This window comes from Palaemon carinicauda, chromosome 37 (assembly GCF_036898095.1).
Source record: "Palaemon carinicauda isolate YSFRI2023 chromosome 37, ASM3689809v2, whole genome shotgun sequence".
In the NCBI taxonomy this organism is placed as follows: Eukaryota; Metazoa; Arthropoda; class Malacostraca; order Decapoda; family Palaemonidae; genus Palaemon; species Palaemon carinicauda.
Genome location: NC_090761.1, coordinates 56,573,810 through 56,594,444, shown reverse-complemented (window position 1 = coordinate 56,594,444; position 20,635 = coordinate 56,573,810).

Here is a 20,635-nt window from a genome sequence, read left to right as displayed (position 1 = left end):
CATTTGGGGTGCCCCAAAATTATTTGGGGGCGCCCCAAAATTATTTGGGGGTGCCCCAAAATCATTTGGGGGCGCCCCAAAATCATTTGGGGGCACCACAAAATCATTTGGGATGCCCCAAAATCATTTGGGGTGCCCCAAAATCATTTGGGCGCCCCAAAATCAATTGGGGAGCCGCAAAATCTTTTGGGATGCCCCAAAATCATTTGAAGGTGCCCAAAAATCATTTGGGGGCCCCCCAAAATAATTTGGGATGCCCCAAAATCATTTGGGGACGCCCGAAAATCATTCGGGGGCGCCCCAAAATCATTTGGAATGCCCCAAAATCATTTGGGGGGCCCCCAAAATCATTTGGGAGGCCCCCAAAATCATTTGGGATGCCCCAAAATCATTTGGGGGCCCCCCAAAATCATTTGGGATGCCTCAAAATCATTTAGGGTGCCCCAAAATCATTTGGGGAGCCGCAAAATCTTTTGGGATGCCCCAAAATAATTTGGGGGCCCCCAAAAATCATTTTGGATGCCCAAAAATCATTTTGGGGCGCCCCAAAATCATTTTGGGGCGCCCCAAAATCATTTGGGATGCCCCAAAATAATTTGGGGGCCCCAAAAATTCCTTTGGGATGCCCCAAAATCATTTGGGGGTGCCCCAAAATCATCATTTGGGGGCGCCCCAAAATCATTTGGGGAGCCGCAAAATCTTTTGGGATGCCCCAAAATCATTTGGGGGTCCCCCAAAATTATTAGGGATGCCCCAAAATCATTTGAGGGCGCCCCAAAATCATTTGGAGTCGCCCCAAAATCATTTGGGGGTGCCCCAAAATCATTTGGAGTCGCCCCAAAATCATTTGGGGGCGCCCCAAAATCATTTGGAGTCGCCCCAAAATCATTTGGGGCGCCCCAAAGTTATTTTGGGGTGCCCCAAATAATAATAATAATAATAATAATAATAATAATAATAATAATAATAATAATAATAATAATAATAATAATAATAATAATAATAACATTGTTTATTGGACAAAATATTTACATACAAGAGATTTACAATAAAGACTCAGTCCAAGCCTTGCATGATCCATCTACTGTCATCATTTTGGACAAGTACCAGGCTTATGAAGACAAGGTTCGTGATGGCCATTTAGGGAAAACTGCCACTTTCTGGCTCAGTGTGATTGATCATACACGACTTATTAATTTTGTGCGGCAATTGATATGATTATACTCATCTCCTTTCATAAAACTTGGGGATGAATGGTCGGTAGAGCCAGAAACGATTGATGATATCGAGGCATTCACATGTCTGATGTATGGCTACTCCAGACAGAAATCTATTGACACTGTACGTGGAATCATGTTAAGGAAGATGGTTGGGGAAGATGAGCAACTGACAACAAAATCTAAGATTGATCTCTCCTATTTGCCACCTTGCCGAGACAACCTTATCCCACACATTCGTCGAGTGAACCATCGCCTAGCTATCTACAAGCGAGCAGATATTCCAATCTTCTGGTCTCCAAAGCCATATGATCCTGAACAAGGTTGGGAACAGAATTATGAGGGTGTTCTGGAGCCAGTGTGGTCTTGCAGCCCGGTACTTCCCCCTGCCTTGATAGACTTAGTTCACAAGACTACGGAATAGATGGAACAGTTTGATAATGACCCTGATGTAGAACAGGGTGACCAAGACAGTGACAATGAAGAACTTCTCAGTGATAATGAAGATTAGATTAATATGAACATTGAGATTTTGGCAGTCACGATAATATTAAAAGTTAATATAATTTTGGCCTGCGTGTTATAGCAACTCGTTATCAGACATTCTATCTATATATATATGTGTAATGCATATTCTGATAATACCAAGTGAAGATACCAATGGAATTATACATAGACTGTATTTCGGTACTCATTGGAACATATAAGGCCTTTTACCATAACAGAAGAGCAGAGAAAACAAAGATGTGTCGAACTGGAATTTCACATTAATCTCATTTAAAAAAATAATTTTTTCAATATTTTCGTTTTATTCGTGGAAAGGGTTAATAATGTTACACTCTATTTAATTAATTTGTTTTAGATTTAAAAACTACCTATTCATGTACACTTTCTTTGAAGCAAAGTAGAATCCAAAATATTTATTCAGTTAGGTGCAGGATGGTTAACAAATTGAATGGGCCCGAATTTTGACTAGTGCCCCTTCAACGTGACCTTTTGACTCCTGATGACGTCATCAAAGTCTTGCCCGAATAAGTGATGGGTTCTTGTGATAGTGCTGTTCATACCCTTTCCAATGATACCTAGTTTGTACCTGTAACTAATTTATTTCTATACGAAAAGGTCCTTTATATTTCCCCTACCCCTAACTTTTACATCTCAAGAAATCCAAGATGGCGGACAAATAGACGGCTAAACGACCCACATGGGACATTTTTTTGAATGGGAACAAAGGGGATTCTGTTTCCAGACACCCCAGGGATTTCAAAAATGCAAGTTAAAAAATGTATCATGGGGGTGCATGGGAACCCTATCTTCCTACTAGACTATATGTTTAAGATAACTCTTCGGGAAATAATACAACTAAAATAATATCGTGAAATGAGAAAAAAAATAAAAAGTATATATATATATATATATATATATATATATATATATATATATATATATATATATATATATATATATATATATAAATATATATATACAGTATGTATTTATACAATAAACACACACACACACACATATATATACAGTATATATATATATATATATATATATATATATATATATATATATATATATATATATATATATATATATATATATATATAAACACATGTACGTATTGAAAATGTCAAAAGACACCAAAAGAATGAATAGAAAGTAAAAGTAAGGAAGAAAGTGAATGAGGACAGACGAGGGTTGATGAGGTAGACGACGAGTTGCTGTGCAGAACATTTAGCAATGTGTGACGGTGCCGAGTGAGGGGTTGTGAACTCAAAGGCAGGATGCAATCAACTGAGTTATATTTTTATAGAACACTCTCCTTTATATACAAAACCTCAAGGCAACAGGACATAACAAGTTAACAAGACAGACAATGTTACAGAGGAAACAGCAGACATGAATTTTCATGTTCGTTTAGTGCGAGGGAAGAGCGAAGATACAAGCATAATATATGCAAAAGGAATTATGTACAATTGTGTGACACAAGGTTGGTACAAATGTTTTTCAGTATATCACGGAATGTGCATACGAAATACTATGCCATCAAAAGGTTTTTGAAGTTACACTCAAGCTAAGAATGTGGAAAGAGACATTGAATATATAAGTTTTTGAGTTATATCATATATTCTCTTGAAAACATTGACTGAAAATAGATTGAAATTGTTGATTATAAGTTAGTTTTTGAAATGCATATTTTGTTTTGGGAAACCTCATTTCATGCTTATGATACTTATTATGAATATGATTGGGTGTATCATTTAGATATTAATCCGCAGTTTTATCTAATGTTTTTTTATAATTTACAGATTTTCATCTGTGCTATTATTATTATAAAAACTACGGTTTATATGCAATTTTCTTCTTGACAAATTATTATTATTATTATTATTATTATTATTATTATTATTATTATTATTATTATTATTATTATTATTATTATTATTATTAGCTAAGCTACAACCCTAGTGTAAAAGAAAAATGCTATAAACCCAATGGCTCCAACATGGAAGAATAGCCCAGTGAGGAAAGGAAATGAGGAAATAAATGAACTATATGAAAAGTAATAAAAATCAAAATAAAATATCTAAGAACTGTAACAACATTAAAACAACAAAATATCTTAAAAACAGTAACAACATCAAAACAAATCTTCCATACATAAACTATAAAAGAGACTAATGCCAGCCTGTTCAATATTAAAACATTTGCTGCAAGTTTGAACTTTTGAAATTCTAACGATTTATTTTTCCTTTTCCCGTGTAATACATGAATGATACTATAATGAAGTAGAGATCTATAATATTAGCATGGTCCAGTTATATTTTATCTTATCGAGAATACTGATAACTTAACAAAAGTTTATATGATAGACTACTTTTAAGGAAGGGGAAAATTACGATTGAAAAAGTCTACGGGTAACACACTCCTATTTGAGTTATTGTGGACAAATGCTATTCCAAACTAATTTGTTGAATATTTTTCATTCTTGATTTATTTGTCAGTTATTGATACGTTATAATATAAATCCTGTATTCATTTATGATGAGCCTTTTAATTAGAAAATTAATCAAAGTATTAAACATGCCAATGATTCGTCTATTTTTAATCGTACGTATTTTCTTTTTCTATTAAATTTTTCTAGATCAGTTTTGAATATATATCAGATAATTGTCATTTACGGGGCCGTTAAGCTAATGTTTACTCCTCTGGCTGAAATTTTCTTTTAAACAACTAAATGAGCTTTGAGAATTGCATGGATTACTAAAATATTCATCTCGGCTTAAGAATTGAAAAACAAAATAGAGTAAGAAGAGGACAAATAGATGTCTGCTTGAACCTTGAGTACGGAGGTATACAATGCCAAAGGATTTCACCTATAGATCCAAAAAGGTGAAGATGATATTTACGAAACATTACGGCAATAAATTCTGCCTTTTATTTTCATTCTTCTAAGGGAATTAATTCTTTGAAGAGGTCTGTTAGAGGATAGAATTCCAATGTGGAATTTTTCTCTTTTTTCTCTGCCAAAATTGTTCCCTCTCACCAATCAGACTTAGAGGTGGACTGATATCAATAATAAAAAAAAGAGAAATAAGAAAACAGAAGGGAACATAAAGAAAAACTTATTCAACTGAATTTCCCGTTTAACAGATAACCCTCCAAGCTTGATCAAAATTCTATAAAGACACCAGAGGACATATTGCATCAATACGTTTTTCCTCTAGTATTTAGATCCGTTAAATGGATGCTCAGATCTTAGAGCTTTCCAAAAGAAAGCGAAACTGGAGAAAGATAAAAAGTGTTTAGGTTGACCTTGTAAATATAGTACATTATGATATTATGATAAATATGATTATAAAGTACTATTATATCAAGTGAACTTCTGATCAATGTTGATCATCTCTCTCTCTCTCTCTCTCCCTCTCTCTCTCTCTCTCTCTCTCACCTAGGCTCACAGTCATGGAACCTTTGTTGCATCCCTCTATTGGCAGGAGAAAGGAATTGTATTGACATTTTTCCTGCAAAATCCAAAATTAGTTCAAATGACCTGATTATTGCCCTTTGTAGCAGTCAGAGAGAGAAAGAGAGAGAGAGAGAGAGAGAGAGAGATGATCAACATTGATCATAAGTTCACTTAATATAATAGTATTTTATAATCATACATATCATAATATTCTGATTATTGCATATATACTATATGTTGGTTACTGAAAACGATAATTAATTTAAATGTGACTTTTTTTTCAAATGTTATTGATACGCAATGCGTGTTATGCAGAACCATAAAAAGGCTATGAACACTTTATTAGGGCATCCGTATAGCCTTTAAACACAGGTAACTTGATGACACTTCGATCAATATCAAGTAAGAACGACCTATCTAAGTAGGCCCAGGAAAGACCTATTGTACGAGGTGTTCGTATGCGTTGAAGAACTCTACGGTATTTTCTCGTATTATATGGTACGAACTTGCTATTTGGCTCAAAGAGATGATTATAAGATACACAATTATAATCCATTTGTAAGTGTAGATACCTTTCTAATTTATAAAATAAAGTAATATAGTGGGTTAACGTATGACTACATGCTTTTAAAAGGTGCGTCAGTGCTCAAGAACCATCAGAAGAAAATATAGAGGAATAGAAAAATCGAGAAGCTAAGAGGTCAATGTAGCTATCAGAGTACATTTTCTGGTGATTGTGTCCAAATGTTCACAGGTATCTAAATGAACACTCCAGATTATTTTAGTCTTGACTAATAGTAACGAAGTACTTGGAAGCACGGCAAAATGCCATGGAATCATAACATCTTTAAAGGTTTAAAGGTCGTTTATGAATGGCAGGGGAAAGGAACAGGACAGTGCCATAGGGGCATGTTCTAGAGAGTGGCCTAATATACACATGATCTGCGACAAAAACCCCTCTCCATTAAGCTAGGACCAGGGAAGTCCAGGTAATGACCGCTGATGACTCAGTGGATAGACCTATAGGCTCTCTCAAATCCCCCATTCCTTGCTCACAAGGATGGTGAGGTTGCAGACACTAAAGGACTTATTGAGTTTGTGTGGATCTCGAGCTTCATTCCAGCAGAATGCTAGGCAGGGTTATTTCCAATAGATTTAAAGGGTACGAGATAGTACGATAAATACTTAAGTAAACAATAACACAATAAAAATAAAAATAGTATAATGATATCTTTATTCAAGAAAAAAGAAAAGAAAACCTTTTTATATTAAGCTTCAAGCAAAATTTGAGATCAATACTGATTATTATTATTATTACTAAGATACAACTCTATTTGGAAAAGTGAAAAATGGAAATGAGGAAGTAAATAAACTTTCATGTGAAGTAATGAGTAATGAATACAAAATATCTCAAGATCAGTAAGAGCGTTGAAATAGATCAGTCATATATAAACTAAGAAAGACTTATGTCAGCCTGTTCAACATAAAAACATTCACTCAAGTTTGAACTTCTGAAATTGCGTCAATTCAGGTTGACTGAATAGTAAGATCGCAGTTAGAATGAAACTTCTTGAATACTATATAGTATTGAGCCTTATGATGGAGAACACATAACTGTTAGAATTAACTGCATACCTAGAATTACGTGCAGCACGGTACTGTCTGGGAAGATCTGAATGCAGAGGATGGTCAGAATTATGGAAAATCTTATGCAACATGCATGAAGAACTAACTGAATGAAACTGCCAGAGATTAATATTTAGATCAGGAATAAGAAACTTAATAGACTGAAAGTTTTTGTCCAACAAATTAAGATGACATTCCGCAACTGGAGACCAACATGGTCACAGCTGGCATAAAACTTATAGAATACTGTGTAATATTAAGCCCCATGATATAGAAGGCCTGACTATCAGAATTAACTACATGCCTAATATTACGAACTGGATGGACCTCTCCGGGAAGATCTGAATGTAAAGGATGATCAGAATTATGAAAAATCTTATGCAGCATACAGAACAAACTAATTGAACGGGGGTGCCAGATATTAATATCTAGATCAGGATTAAGAAATTTGATGGACCATAAGTTCCTGTCCAGCAAATTAGGATGAGGATCAGCAGTTGAAGACCAGACAGGAGAACAATATTCGGAACATGGCAGAATGAAAAAATTAAAAAATTTCTTCAGAATAAATTGATATCCGAAAATCTTGAGAGATCTTCTACATAAGCTCATTTTTATACAATTGAAGAAGAAACACACAGAATGGGTTTCTCAAAAGTAAATTTGCAATCAAGTATCACACCTAAAATATTAAAAGTCGTATACAGTTAAATCAACATTATCAATACAGAGATCTGGGTGTTGAGGAGCTACTGTCCTCAATCTACTCGCAATTATAATTTGAGTTATGCCACGATTCTACTTCATACCCCATAATTTGCACCATGAACTAATTTTCCTACATTCACTATGGTGCCCATCAGCAACAACTTTTTCCAATCTATTGCTTAAAAATTCAATAACAATGCTAAGGAAAGATCTATTTACTCCCAACTGTTTCAGTTTGAAAACGACTTTATCATGATCAACACAGCCAAAGGCAGCATTAAAATCAAGGCCATTATTATTATTATTATTATTATTATTATTATTATTATTATTATTATTATTATTATTATTACTTGCTAAGCTACAATCCTAGGTGGAAAAGCAGGATGCTATAAGCCCAGGGTCTCCATCAGGGAAAATAGCCCAGTGAGGAAAGGAAACAAGGAAAATAAAATATTTTAAGACGAGTAACACCATTAAAATAAACATCTCCTATATAAAATAAAATAAAACTTTAACAAAACAAGAGGAAGAGAAACAAGACAACAGTGTGTGCTCGAGTGTACCCTCAAGCAAGAGAACTCTATCTCAAGACAGTGGAAGACCATGGTACAGAGGTTATGGCACTACCCAAGACTAGAGAACAGTGGCTTGATTTCGGAGTGTCCTTCTCCTAGTTGAGCTGCTTACCATAGCTAAAGAGTCTCTTCTACCCTTACCAAGAGGAGAGTAGCTACTGAACAAATGTAGTGTAGTAGTTAACCCCTTAAGCGAAGAAGAATTGTTTAGTAATCTCAGTGTTATCAGGTGTATGAGGACAGAGGAGAATCTGTAAAGAATAGGCCAGACTATTCGGTGTATGTGTAGGCAAAGGGAAAATTAACCGTAACCAGACAAAAGGATCCAATGTAGTACTGTTTGGCCAGTCAAAGGACACCATAACTCTCTGACGGTAGTATTTCAACGGGCAATCATACGAATTTCCTGGCCATAATCAAAGGTTTTTGTACAACATTAGAGATCGTAAGAAGAGCATCACATACTCCAATGCCTTCGTGAAAGCTAGATTGCATACCTATTTAGACATTTTGCCACTCTAGGTGATATGGGAGTTATGGAAATTGGGTGGCAATCAGCCTGGCTAGAGTTACCACTAAAACATTCACCCATTGGAGTAACAGTGCTAATTCTTCAACATTGTTATTGCTAGTTTGAGAGAAATAACAGATAACCTAGGAGCCAAGAAATCAGCGGTCTTTGGGAAAAAAAAATGCTGTGACAAGTTAGATATTCAGGGGTATTAAAGATCCCTAATCTATTATTTCTTGTAATCAAGCAGACAGGCAGCGGGAAATTTCTGAGTAGTGATTATAGAAATGCATCATAAACTATTTACTAATCCTAGACAGTAGTAGCAGAATGGAAGTTGACCAGCAGTTGTTGCAATCAAACATTTTGAAAGAAACCGTATGGTATACTATCTAACCACCAGGAAGCAATTGACTTATTATATAACAATGACAAGGCTATCCGGTTTACATTACATACTTTTAAGTGTGTTCACACTGTAAAGTACCTGTAACCTCTTTGCTGACCTTATACCTTGTGGATGGATTTTTAATCTGGCCCATATAACCTGTCACAGGGACCTGGTTTTAAAAGTTTTAAGGGCCACACGTGAATGCAGGGGTCAAGTGACAGTAGCATTGCCCTATCAAGCAGGACAATCTCCCAGAGACTGACCATATATACATGTGATCAGTGCCCAAGCCCGCTCTCCACCCAAGCTAGGACCATGGAGGGCCAAGCAATGGCTGCTGATGACTCAGCAGACACCCTACAGGCTCCCCAAAAACCCCCATCCTTAGCTCATAAGGATGGTGAGATTGTAGCGACCAGAGGAACTAACGAGATTGAGCGGACTCGAACCCCAGTCTGGCGTTTACCAGTTAGGGATACAGGAACGCAGGTGTAGTGGAAATCTAATAAGTGAGCGCCGCTAAGGATAAAAGGGACACAGAAAAAAAACCTTCAATGATGCATAGGCTACTGTGCACTGGGTGGTACATACTGTCAGCATAACCCTACATACACTACTGTGAAGTAAAATCATATGCATTTGGAAATAGATTCAATAAAACGAAGGTATAGATATTTGGTTAGTTTCCTCTCATATCATACTTGACATCTATCCCCTACGAAAGTATAAATCAGACAGGGAGAGCGATCTAGTGATAAGATGAAGCGAAATTCCCCCTCCTGGCTTGCCTAAGTTGCACATAGAACTCATGTGGAAGAGTAAGATCTTAACCTTCTTTGAGAGTAACCTTGAGATTCGATCACCCTTTTCTTTTCCAAAAAAAATAATAACCCCCAAATTTGGTGAAAAACTAAAGAAAGAAAGTACAATATATATCAAAGTACAATATGTCTTACCTTATATCTATAAATGATCTATAGCTGTGACGTGTCATTTTCTCACTTAGACATTCTTGATGGAAGTTTTATTAATGGCATGTAGAAGGTTATCTGCAAGGATTTGATGTCAATGAGAGCTTTGTAAATGAAAAGAAAAAGAACTAAACATGTGTAGTATTTATATGTTGAAGGAAAGTACAAGGAGAGATAAGTCATTGGTTAAATAGAGGATCATTTCTGAGGAAATTTCTTTGTAAATAATATATTTTTCACTTGACAGTTATTGCATTTTGTGAAAATTAATATTTTGCTTCTTATTCGTATCATTATCTAACATCATCATCATCCTCATTATTATTAATATTGCTGTTATTACTATCATTATTATTATCACTATCATTACTATCATTATAATTAGTAGTAGTACCAGTAACAAATTATTTTTTACTGTTTTTCCTTGCTAATTCCATTTCAACTGTAACATCATCATCATCATCATCATCATCATCATCATCATCCTCTCCTCCTACGCCTACTGACGCAAAGGGTCTCAGTTAGATATCGCCAGACGTCTCTCTTTTTAGCTTTTAAATCAATTCTTTAACAGAGGAGAATAATTTGGAAAGACGCAAAGCAAATAAAAAATGGTACTCAAATAACAGCATCGATTTCATGAAACAAATTTTCCCTAATACAGAAGAAATGGAATTTGGTTATTATTACTATTTAATTCGAGCATTATTGAATGAGAGAAAATTTAGTCATAATTTCGTCAACTTTAATTATCTATGTTCAGATATTCTATAGTTCATAGGTGTTCCTGCTGGAATTAGCATATTTTCTACATCTTATAATTTTATTTTTTTATAATCCAAGGTGGATATTATAACCTTCCATGAATAAAGCATGATTATTGGTCCAAATATATATTCATTAATCAAGAAGAGAAAGGCACTACTTGTTAAAGAGCGTTCAAATCACATATATTTACCTCCACCAAAGAGGTTGGAAGGAGGTTATGTTTTAGGCATTATTTGTGTTTGCTTGTTTGTTAATGAACAACTCCCTGGTCACATTTTTAATCTTATATCAATGAAACTTGCAGGGACTAAGTTTTATGTAAAAAGCTAGAAATGATTAAATTTTGAACGTTCAAGGTCAAAAGTCAAAGCCACGGTCAAGCAAAATGTTCAATACACTTAATCAGCCATTAAGTTTGGATATCGATGCCACAGAGACTTCAAACTTGGTTCATATTTTAGTGTAGGAATATCCACGCCAATTAATACATGTTAAGGTCAAAGGTCAAGGTCAATGTCAAGGATAAGGTTAAGAAATAAGCTTCCGCGGAGGAGGTCTGCTTCTATACTGAGTTCTCCTCTAATTGATTAATAGATTTATATGAATCTTTAGGAACTAGCTCATATTTGTTAAATATTTATAAGTATTCATATATAATAGATATGCATGATTGTTTAACTCCGTATGCATAAGGAGTAAAATATATATCAAAATCTATTTCTTATATAATAATTATACTGAATAACAAGTAATGTTTAGCTCTATATAAAAACTGAAATACATTTGGGTGGTGGCTTAATTATTACTTATGCCTTTCTTGAAATCTAATAACATTTAGTTTGTAAAACAACAAAATGAAAGGTAAATAGAAATGCTAATTGTAACATGAATTTCTTACAATACCATTCAATATAACTGTAAAAGATTTTGATGATATTAAGTCACTGATTATTATTTAATAATAATTAATAGGCGTAAGTACGCACCAACAGGAAATTCTAATAAGTTCCTGGTACGTATTTTGCTGCATGTAAATCATGAAGTCTCCCTTAACCTTACAATTTCATCAAATTTTGTTGTACAATTATGGCATGATTCAATAAATCATCATATTTGAAGCTTAAGGCTACGAAATAATTATAATTTCATCTTAAAAACCTGAAATTGTCTTGAATTTATCACTATATGATAAGCTTAACCTTGCAATTACCATAATATTACACCTTAAACATAATATTATTTATATCCTTTACACAAATTGAAATTACAAATATGGCATTATCAACCTTGCAATCCTAATATGATTTATCTTTTTTATCCTAGAACTTTAGTTTAGGAAATTAATAATAACTGTAACACGACATATTACAACATAGTTTTATAGCCTTGATAATAATCTCATGAGCTATTAAGCCCAAATTACTTCATCATAACAATTATTGTTCATCACACACTAATCAAAACTATCCCAGAAACCTATGCTAACTTGACCTCACAACTCTTTATATTAACATTAATAATATAGCAAAAGTAACATGACATTATTGTAAAAAAACAACCTTGAAACCTTAACATAATATAACATTACAGACTTACTCTATTTAAAGTTTCTAAAGTTATCATAATTCAGCTCTACAACTTAGTTATAACTTGTCCTTAACTTGCTGTAAACATGGAACCTGAGAATAGCCTTACCTAATTTTACAAACCTATTTCAAATTGAGCTAATAACTCAAAAATGAATTTGCCTTACACCCATTTATCAATATAACTCTGAAGAAGTGAATTAATCAACCAAGTTTTATGAGCCTTTACTAATGTGACTTTGCAACCTAATTGTAATTTCAACCTATAATGCCAATTTAGTTTGTTTATCAACACAATCTTAATTTAACCATACCTGCCTATCTAAAGTTAACCTTGCAACCCAGACACAGCTTGACCCAATAACCTAGTCGACCTATGGCCTAACCTAATCTGTCCTATGTTACCTAGTCTAACCTAACTTTACCTAACCTAACCTAGGCTTTCTTTCCTAGCCTAACCTAACTTAACCTAACCTAACCTAGCCTATCTTGTCCAGCCTATCCTAACTTGACCTAACCTAACCTAGCCTATCTTTCTTAGCCTAGCCTAACCTAAGATAGCCTATCTTTTCTAGCCGAACCTAACTTAACCCAACGTAATCTAGCCTATCTTACCTAGCCTAACCTAACTTAACCTACCCATATGTAACGTACTTTAGTTTCAAATGATGAATCTCCCATATCTCTTCCTATGGATACAAATCCTGAAACATCTACAAGCTTTTAATCTGGTCAACAAATAATTGCGAAGCGGACTTGAATTCACAATAGGACTTCAATTCTTCATTAACTAAGACGTCAATTCAGAATGGGAAGAGCATTACTTACCTTTTATGTTTTTATATATTCTAATCAGATATTCTTGATGCATGACTTTGATGGCCATTTTCAGTCAGGTTGCTTGTTTTGCCTGAAAGGTTTGAACAGCCATTAATTCTTTGAAAAAATCTAACACTAAAATATACTTGAAAAATTAATACCCTTTTACCCCCAGGCTATTTGGAACTTTCCAACCCTTAACCCCCAGGGGTTATTTTTTTCAAGCACATTTTGCAGTATATTTTTTTTTTAAATTGCTCTAATAGCCTTAATTTTCGTCATAGAGAGGTCATGTTGGTCTCATTCTCTTGGAAAATGCCTGAAGTTTCTCGAAAAATTATCAAAAATATGCAAAAACAAAAAAATGTAAATAGCAGTTTATTGCAAGGACGTACCGGTACGTCCATGGGGATAAAGAGATGAGTTTTGTGAAATGTACCAGTACGTCCTTTGGGGGTAGAAGGTATTTAATATGCTATGGATAAGATGAAATTTTAATATCAGTCTGCACAGTTTTTTTAGTTATTATCATCATATACTATAATTATTACCATTATTACCAACATTATTCATGTCTTTTTCATTGCTATTATCAGTGTAAGTGACAACCTCCAACATATGTCTAAAAAAACATTGCGAAAGTATTTTGGTTTTCTATAATTGCTATATTATTGTTATTATTATTATTATTATCATTATTATTATTATTATTATTATTATAAGTAGTAGTAGTAGTAGTAGTAGTAGTAGTAGTAGACTGTGTGGCTAAGACATTTAGTCTATGAGCCCCCGCCTGTAGTTAAGTAGTAGTAGTAGTAGTAGTAGTAGTAGTATGAGACTGTGGGGCTATGACATTTAATCTAAGAGCCCCTGCCTGGAGTCAAGCCCCAAGCAATCTGAACGAACAAACAAATGAGTCTGCGATACAAAATGAAAAATTATATAGTGGATGAAAATTCTCATACCTTAACTGAATGAACAATAATTTCTTCAGAATCCTGACAAATATGTATATCCTCTTACGATTATATTTAAACAGGTAGAAATTTGCCTTATCTATGCAATGTGTGATGTCATTTTATTTTACTATACCATCAAACTCATAGTTAGTAATATTCTATGATGTTAATTATTCCATTGCTTGTTTTCATGTTGTGTCCTAAATCTACATTGAAATATCATTCATCTGTTTCCTTATCAGTTATAAAAAGTTTAGGCATATTTTAAGACATGTACAGCAATGTATGGCATGTAGAGATCCACTTTCGATGGCATTTATGTACTATGAAAAAGCTTTTGATATTGTGCACCGGCCAATTTTGAGGAGAGCCCTGTGTTATTATGGAGTTCCTCTTAAATATTTAAATTTGATTAAGTTTGTTCAGGTTCATAGTAAGTGCAAATTTAATGTTACTGGAATCCTATCAAATTAATTTTCAGTGAACGGCGAAGTACTCCAGGGGAATATGTTGCCACCTGTGTTATTTATCCAACTCATGAATTTTATAATACGTAGAACATTTGGGGATGATGGAGGAAGTTTTGGATTGGATTGGTAATAGGGATTATCTGACCTAGAGTATGCTGATGGTGATGTCCTTATTAGCATAATACCACAGTATTTGAAATGCTTGTTTACCGGAGATGCATGAAATATCGCTGGAGGTTAGGCTCAAGATAAATAAAATCAAGACAGAAACGATGAGAACGGAATATGCAAAGGAAGATGAAATAGCATTAGAAGGAAAAAGGATTAATGAGGTAGAATCATTTAAATATTTAGGACCAATGATCTCTAATACAGAGTCTTTAGAATTGGAGTTTAATGAATGATTGAAATAAAGAAATCAGACAATGGTTAGGTCAAGTAAAATTTGGAAATCAAATTAAAAATCAGGCTATATAATAGTTTAGTGAGATTGGTGTTACTGTATGGATATGCGTCGTGATATGACAATGAAACAATATCCAGCGGATTTTGCAGATTTAAGAACAAAGACCTCAGGAGAATATTAGGAGTTAAACAGCAGAATAGGATTAAAAATGAAACTATAAGAGAGATTACTCTAGTGCCATATGTGGATAAGATCATGATGAGGGGTAGATGGAGATGGATTGGGCATGCTCTTCGCACTTCCTAAAAGAGATTAGTTCATGAAACGTTTAGCTGGGCTACACAAGGGAATAGAGGAGTTCGTGGACACAGACGTACGTGGCTGAGGACTATGAAGCGTAGAGTAGGAGATGATAAATAGAGCAGTATTGATTAAAAAGCTCAAGATAGAGACGACTGGCGAAATCTATGGGGCATGTATGTGAGTGTGTATCAAATGATATATATATATATATATATATATATATATATATATATATATATATATATATATATATACATATGTATATATATATATGAATATATATATGTATATATGTATATATATATATATATATATATATATATATATGTATATATATATATATATATATATATATATATATATATATATATATATATATATATATACATACTGTGTATATATATGTATATATATATTTATATATATGGACTGTGTATATATATGTATATATATACATATATATGCATATATATATATATATATATATATATATATATATATATATATATATATATATATATATATAGTAACATCAAACTTGAAGCCCAGTAATTACTTGGATATTCTGGTGTATTCTATTGTAATAAAACTATTTTAACCACTGGTTTTCTTTGAAAATTATGGTAATTCGTGTTGGCCTTTCCCTCTTCCTAAGAAACTTTTGAGAAGGATTGAAAAACTCCGGTTCCTTCTGATGAAAAAGTAGTAATTATAGAAATAAGTGCAAGGAAGCTTTAATGAAAGAAACAGGTATTATATCGCAATAAAATAAAATATAGCCTAAGTTTGGTAAATCATACTTACTTAAATGAAAGTTAACGTTGTGACCCAGACACAACTTAACCTCATAACCCATTTGTACAGTAGCCTAGCCTAGCCTAACCTAAGCTAACCCAACCTAACCTAACCTACCAGCATGCACCAGAATGTGTCTTGCCTATCCTAGCCTTTCATAAGATGCAATTTCGTGCCATAGTAAATAAATCTAGTTCTATATCCACTAGACGTAGTACTAAAGTACTTCAGAAATACACTTTGTTTTACTTACAATTATCAGAGGGTCGTGATCTAGTTGCATAGCTGCAGTATAGCATAGGTTAGGCCTATGAAGTTGGTATAGCATAAGCTAGGCCTATGAAGCTGTCAAACTAGAAGAATGCTGTTTCTTTTATTTCAACTGCAGAATCCCCTCAGACTATATTTCCTTATTAGGAACGAAACACTTTCATTTCGGACACAAACTTTATCCTACACTATACGAAACAATACTTTTTCAACTTTGATTGTTGAATCACTAGTTTCTTTATGTCAATGCCGAACCAAATGCACAATAAAGTTCATAAAATTTAGGAACCACTTCAAGGTTGTTAAAAATGGTTGCTAGTAGACATAAGGGGACCGTCCGCCATGTCCGCCATTTTTAAACCAAAGTAAGCAGCACCCGGCGATGAAGATGCGTCTTGGACCGATTCGATTTTAGAAATTATACTGAGACTAGAAAATAAAATGAAATATTGATTTGTCAGAGTAATTTTCTCATTGATAAGCGAACTACATTGTCCTTTGTTAGTGTATGGATAACACAACGTTAAAGGAAACAGAAAGGCAGATATGGTATATTTGAGTTATGAAGTATACAAAAGAAAAAAAAATCACAACGACCAGAATCTATTAAAGCTAAGCCTTCAATATGTAAGATTTGGAGATATGATCATAACGTCAATGAGAGATGTTTCTGTCTGTACGCTACAGTAGTTGGAAACTTAATTGTCTTTCATTATATAGGAGAGAGAATGATGTAGTCGAGAAAGAATTATGAAATAAAAAAGAAAGAAAGCAAAGATAAGCAAAAAGGGAGATAATGTAGCAAGAACTTAAAGAAGCATTTGTTGAGCAAGGAAGTAAATACAGAGAGAAAAGTTAAAGGTATTTGAAAACAAACAATGCAATTATAGAGATGGTAGCCTTTGGTCGATGGCGTAAGTATTTTGCCAATTTATTGAACATGAGAGATGGAAAACGAGAACAGAATGGTACAAGAGTGGAAGAGATTTATGTAAGTTTCAGAATTTAGGCTGAAATTGGCGTTATAACTAAAATATGACAATCAAGAGGCAGGCAAAAGAAGACCTATATATGTATTTAAAGTAAGATGATCACCGAGTGACAGTGACTTTGTTCGTTTTCTGTTGGGTAAATCTTACTTTTTTAAAATTATTATTATTATTATTATTATTATTATCATTATTATTATTATTATTAATTGCTAAGCTATAACCCTATTTGGAAAAGCAGGATGCTATAAGCAAATGTGGCCCAACAGGGAAAATAGCCCAGTGAGAAAAGGGAACAGGAACAAATATTTTAAGAACAGTGGCAACATTAAAATACATCATTCCTATAAACACTTTTACAAAACAAGAGAAAGAGAAATTAGATAGAATAGTGTGTCCGAGTGTGCCCTCAAGCAAGAGAATTTCCCTCTAGCTTTTGCAACGGAATAGCCATTTACTAAGTTCACTGTAATGTGTATCTAATCCACTGTATTTTTTCACTGTATTGAGTAGCTAATTCATTGCATTTTTTCACTGTATTGTGTAGTTAATTCACTGTATTTTTTTACTGTATTTTGTAGCTAAGTTACTGTATTTTTACCATCTAAATTGTACAGTAGTTCGTATAGTAATTTCATGTTTTAATGTTTTATTTTGTGACGTTTAGTTTTGTCGACATGTATCTTATAGTTCACACTGCATGATAGTTTGAAAGTCAAATTTGACATTTCAGCAATGAAACAGTTACTTCCTAGTAGTCCACTATGTTAGTGTCTCAGTATATGGCGATATTATTGTGATATAATCAGTTATATATCAGTCTTACCCCGATCTTATAGTCTTGAAGCATGAAGGTTGTCTTTGTGATCATCCAGCTATTTTCATCAGACAAATGAAAAATTCATTACGGGTTATTTTTTTCATGTAAGGCAAAGATGAAATAACTTTTAGAAATAAATCTAATTAAAGCAAATCAACTTATGTAGAAAAATGACCTATAGTCAATTTTTTTAATGAGGCGCATTTGCACTTCCTCGCAGGGGTGCCCTTTTAGCTTGGAAAAAGTTTCCTGCTAGCTGATTGGTTAGAATTATTTTGTCCAACCAATCAGAAATTAGGAAACTTTTCCGAGCAAAATGGACACCCCTCCGAGCCAGTGCAAATGCCCCTCATTAAAAAAATTGACTATAGTTATTGATTATGTAATGTAGTTTATATTAGGAAATATATTAGAAATATTCCTTTACTGAGAATACAGTAAAACGGGATTTCTATATTTTATCACCCGCTTCATTAAGAACCCATTTTAGTTGATAAAACCTGAATGAGATCATTAATCATATAGCTATAGATCAACAATTGATATATATAAAACAACGTGGAAATACTGTAGCCTAAAGAATAAAGTATTTATTAAAAAAAAGGACGAAAATACTGGATAAACCACAAACAAAAAAATGAAATTGAAATAAAGAAATGATATCATTAGATGATCTTTATTTAACATTTTGTCTTTGAAGTGTAAAAATAGAATTAGAATAACAATAAAACAATGATATACAAGTCAGTTTGTTCAAAGTACACAGTCTCAATTGTCATGTACAGAGTAATGAGTCCAGTCAATATACAGAGTAAGTCAGTCTGCCCAGTTTCTATGGTAATTAGCAATACTCTGGTGTGACTTCAGGAACATGATTTTCCTACAAAATCGATTCATACACATGTGGTATTTAAATTATAATGGCTTTGTTAATGTGCAAATACCATTTACAACATAAAAATTATAAAAATAATAATTTAATGTACAATATAGTTTTTTTTTAATTCCGTATATCCAAAATATATGGACATGGATTTAAAAGGTCTTTTATAAATGTAGATATATAATGAGGTTCTTTGTATATAACACAATTAACCTCAATATTTAGGGGATTTTTTTTTTTTTAAAGAAGTCTGGTTCAAAATTAGTGTTTCTCAAAGAGCAACAATAGTGACTTGAAGTATTGATGAAAATATCAAAACAAACGAAATTACATAATACAGTATTTATAATGTAATCAACCTGTTCTGAATATTACATATTACGTTTTGAATTATAACTTTAATAATTTGACTTTAAACTGCATCTATGGACATGAAAATAATTTTGAAATCTGAATTAAAGACCAGATATAATAAAAAATATTTGGAAACGTCATGAAAAAATGTGATCAATACTTGATTTAAATGAAGTTTTGAAAAATACAACAAATATAATAGAACTAGATACATAAATACAGTAGCGTTACATAAAACTACAATTGAATTAACAAGGTTTTGCCTGTATTGTGTTTTGAATTATAAGTAGAAAGGTAATAACAAACTTCAATTCGAATGGGACACTTTGGTAATATTTTTCCGTTAACAATACAGTAACGTAATCTCCCCTATATAATAAAAAGCAAGTGTCTGACTATATAGGGGTACAGTATATATATATATATATATATATATATATATATATATATATATATATATATATATATATATATATATTTATACATATCTTATATATATTTTATATTTATATATACATATGCATATATATATGTATATATATATATATATATATATATATATATATATATATATATATATATATATATATATGTATATATATATATATATATATATATATATATATATATATATATATATATGAATATATATACATATATATATGTATATATATGAATATATACATATATGAATATATATATATATATATATTGTCACGCTCAGGGGAAAGGGATTAATCATATCCTGGTGACACGGGGTACCTGGAGAGGTACACTCGGAAACCACACTCTCCTACATATTGCCGAACCAGCGGGTTGTAGTTAGAAAAAGGGGATGTGTTGAGAAGGATTGAATCAGCGTATGTGTTTGTGTGCGTGTGTACATGTGTATATCTATCTAAATATCTAGACGTCCTTTTTGCCGTGCCGGGTACACTAGTAACATAAGAAACTGGGATTAAAGTCGTCAATTCGTAGTATATGTCCTAATTACGTCATATTTTGTCAGTACGCAATCTATTCGTTATTCGTGTGACGTCATGCATTGCTTTGCGATACGATGAATGATATAGAGGGATTGTGAATAAATAGTTATAAATATAATGTTAGCATTACAATATATAAAAAAAATAACAACAACACTATTTACAAGTGAAACGTAATGATGGTTTTGAAATGTTCCATCGGAAGAGAGTTGAATCTTTATGGGTATATAAATACAGGGTGGTTCAAAAGTA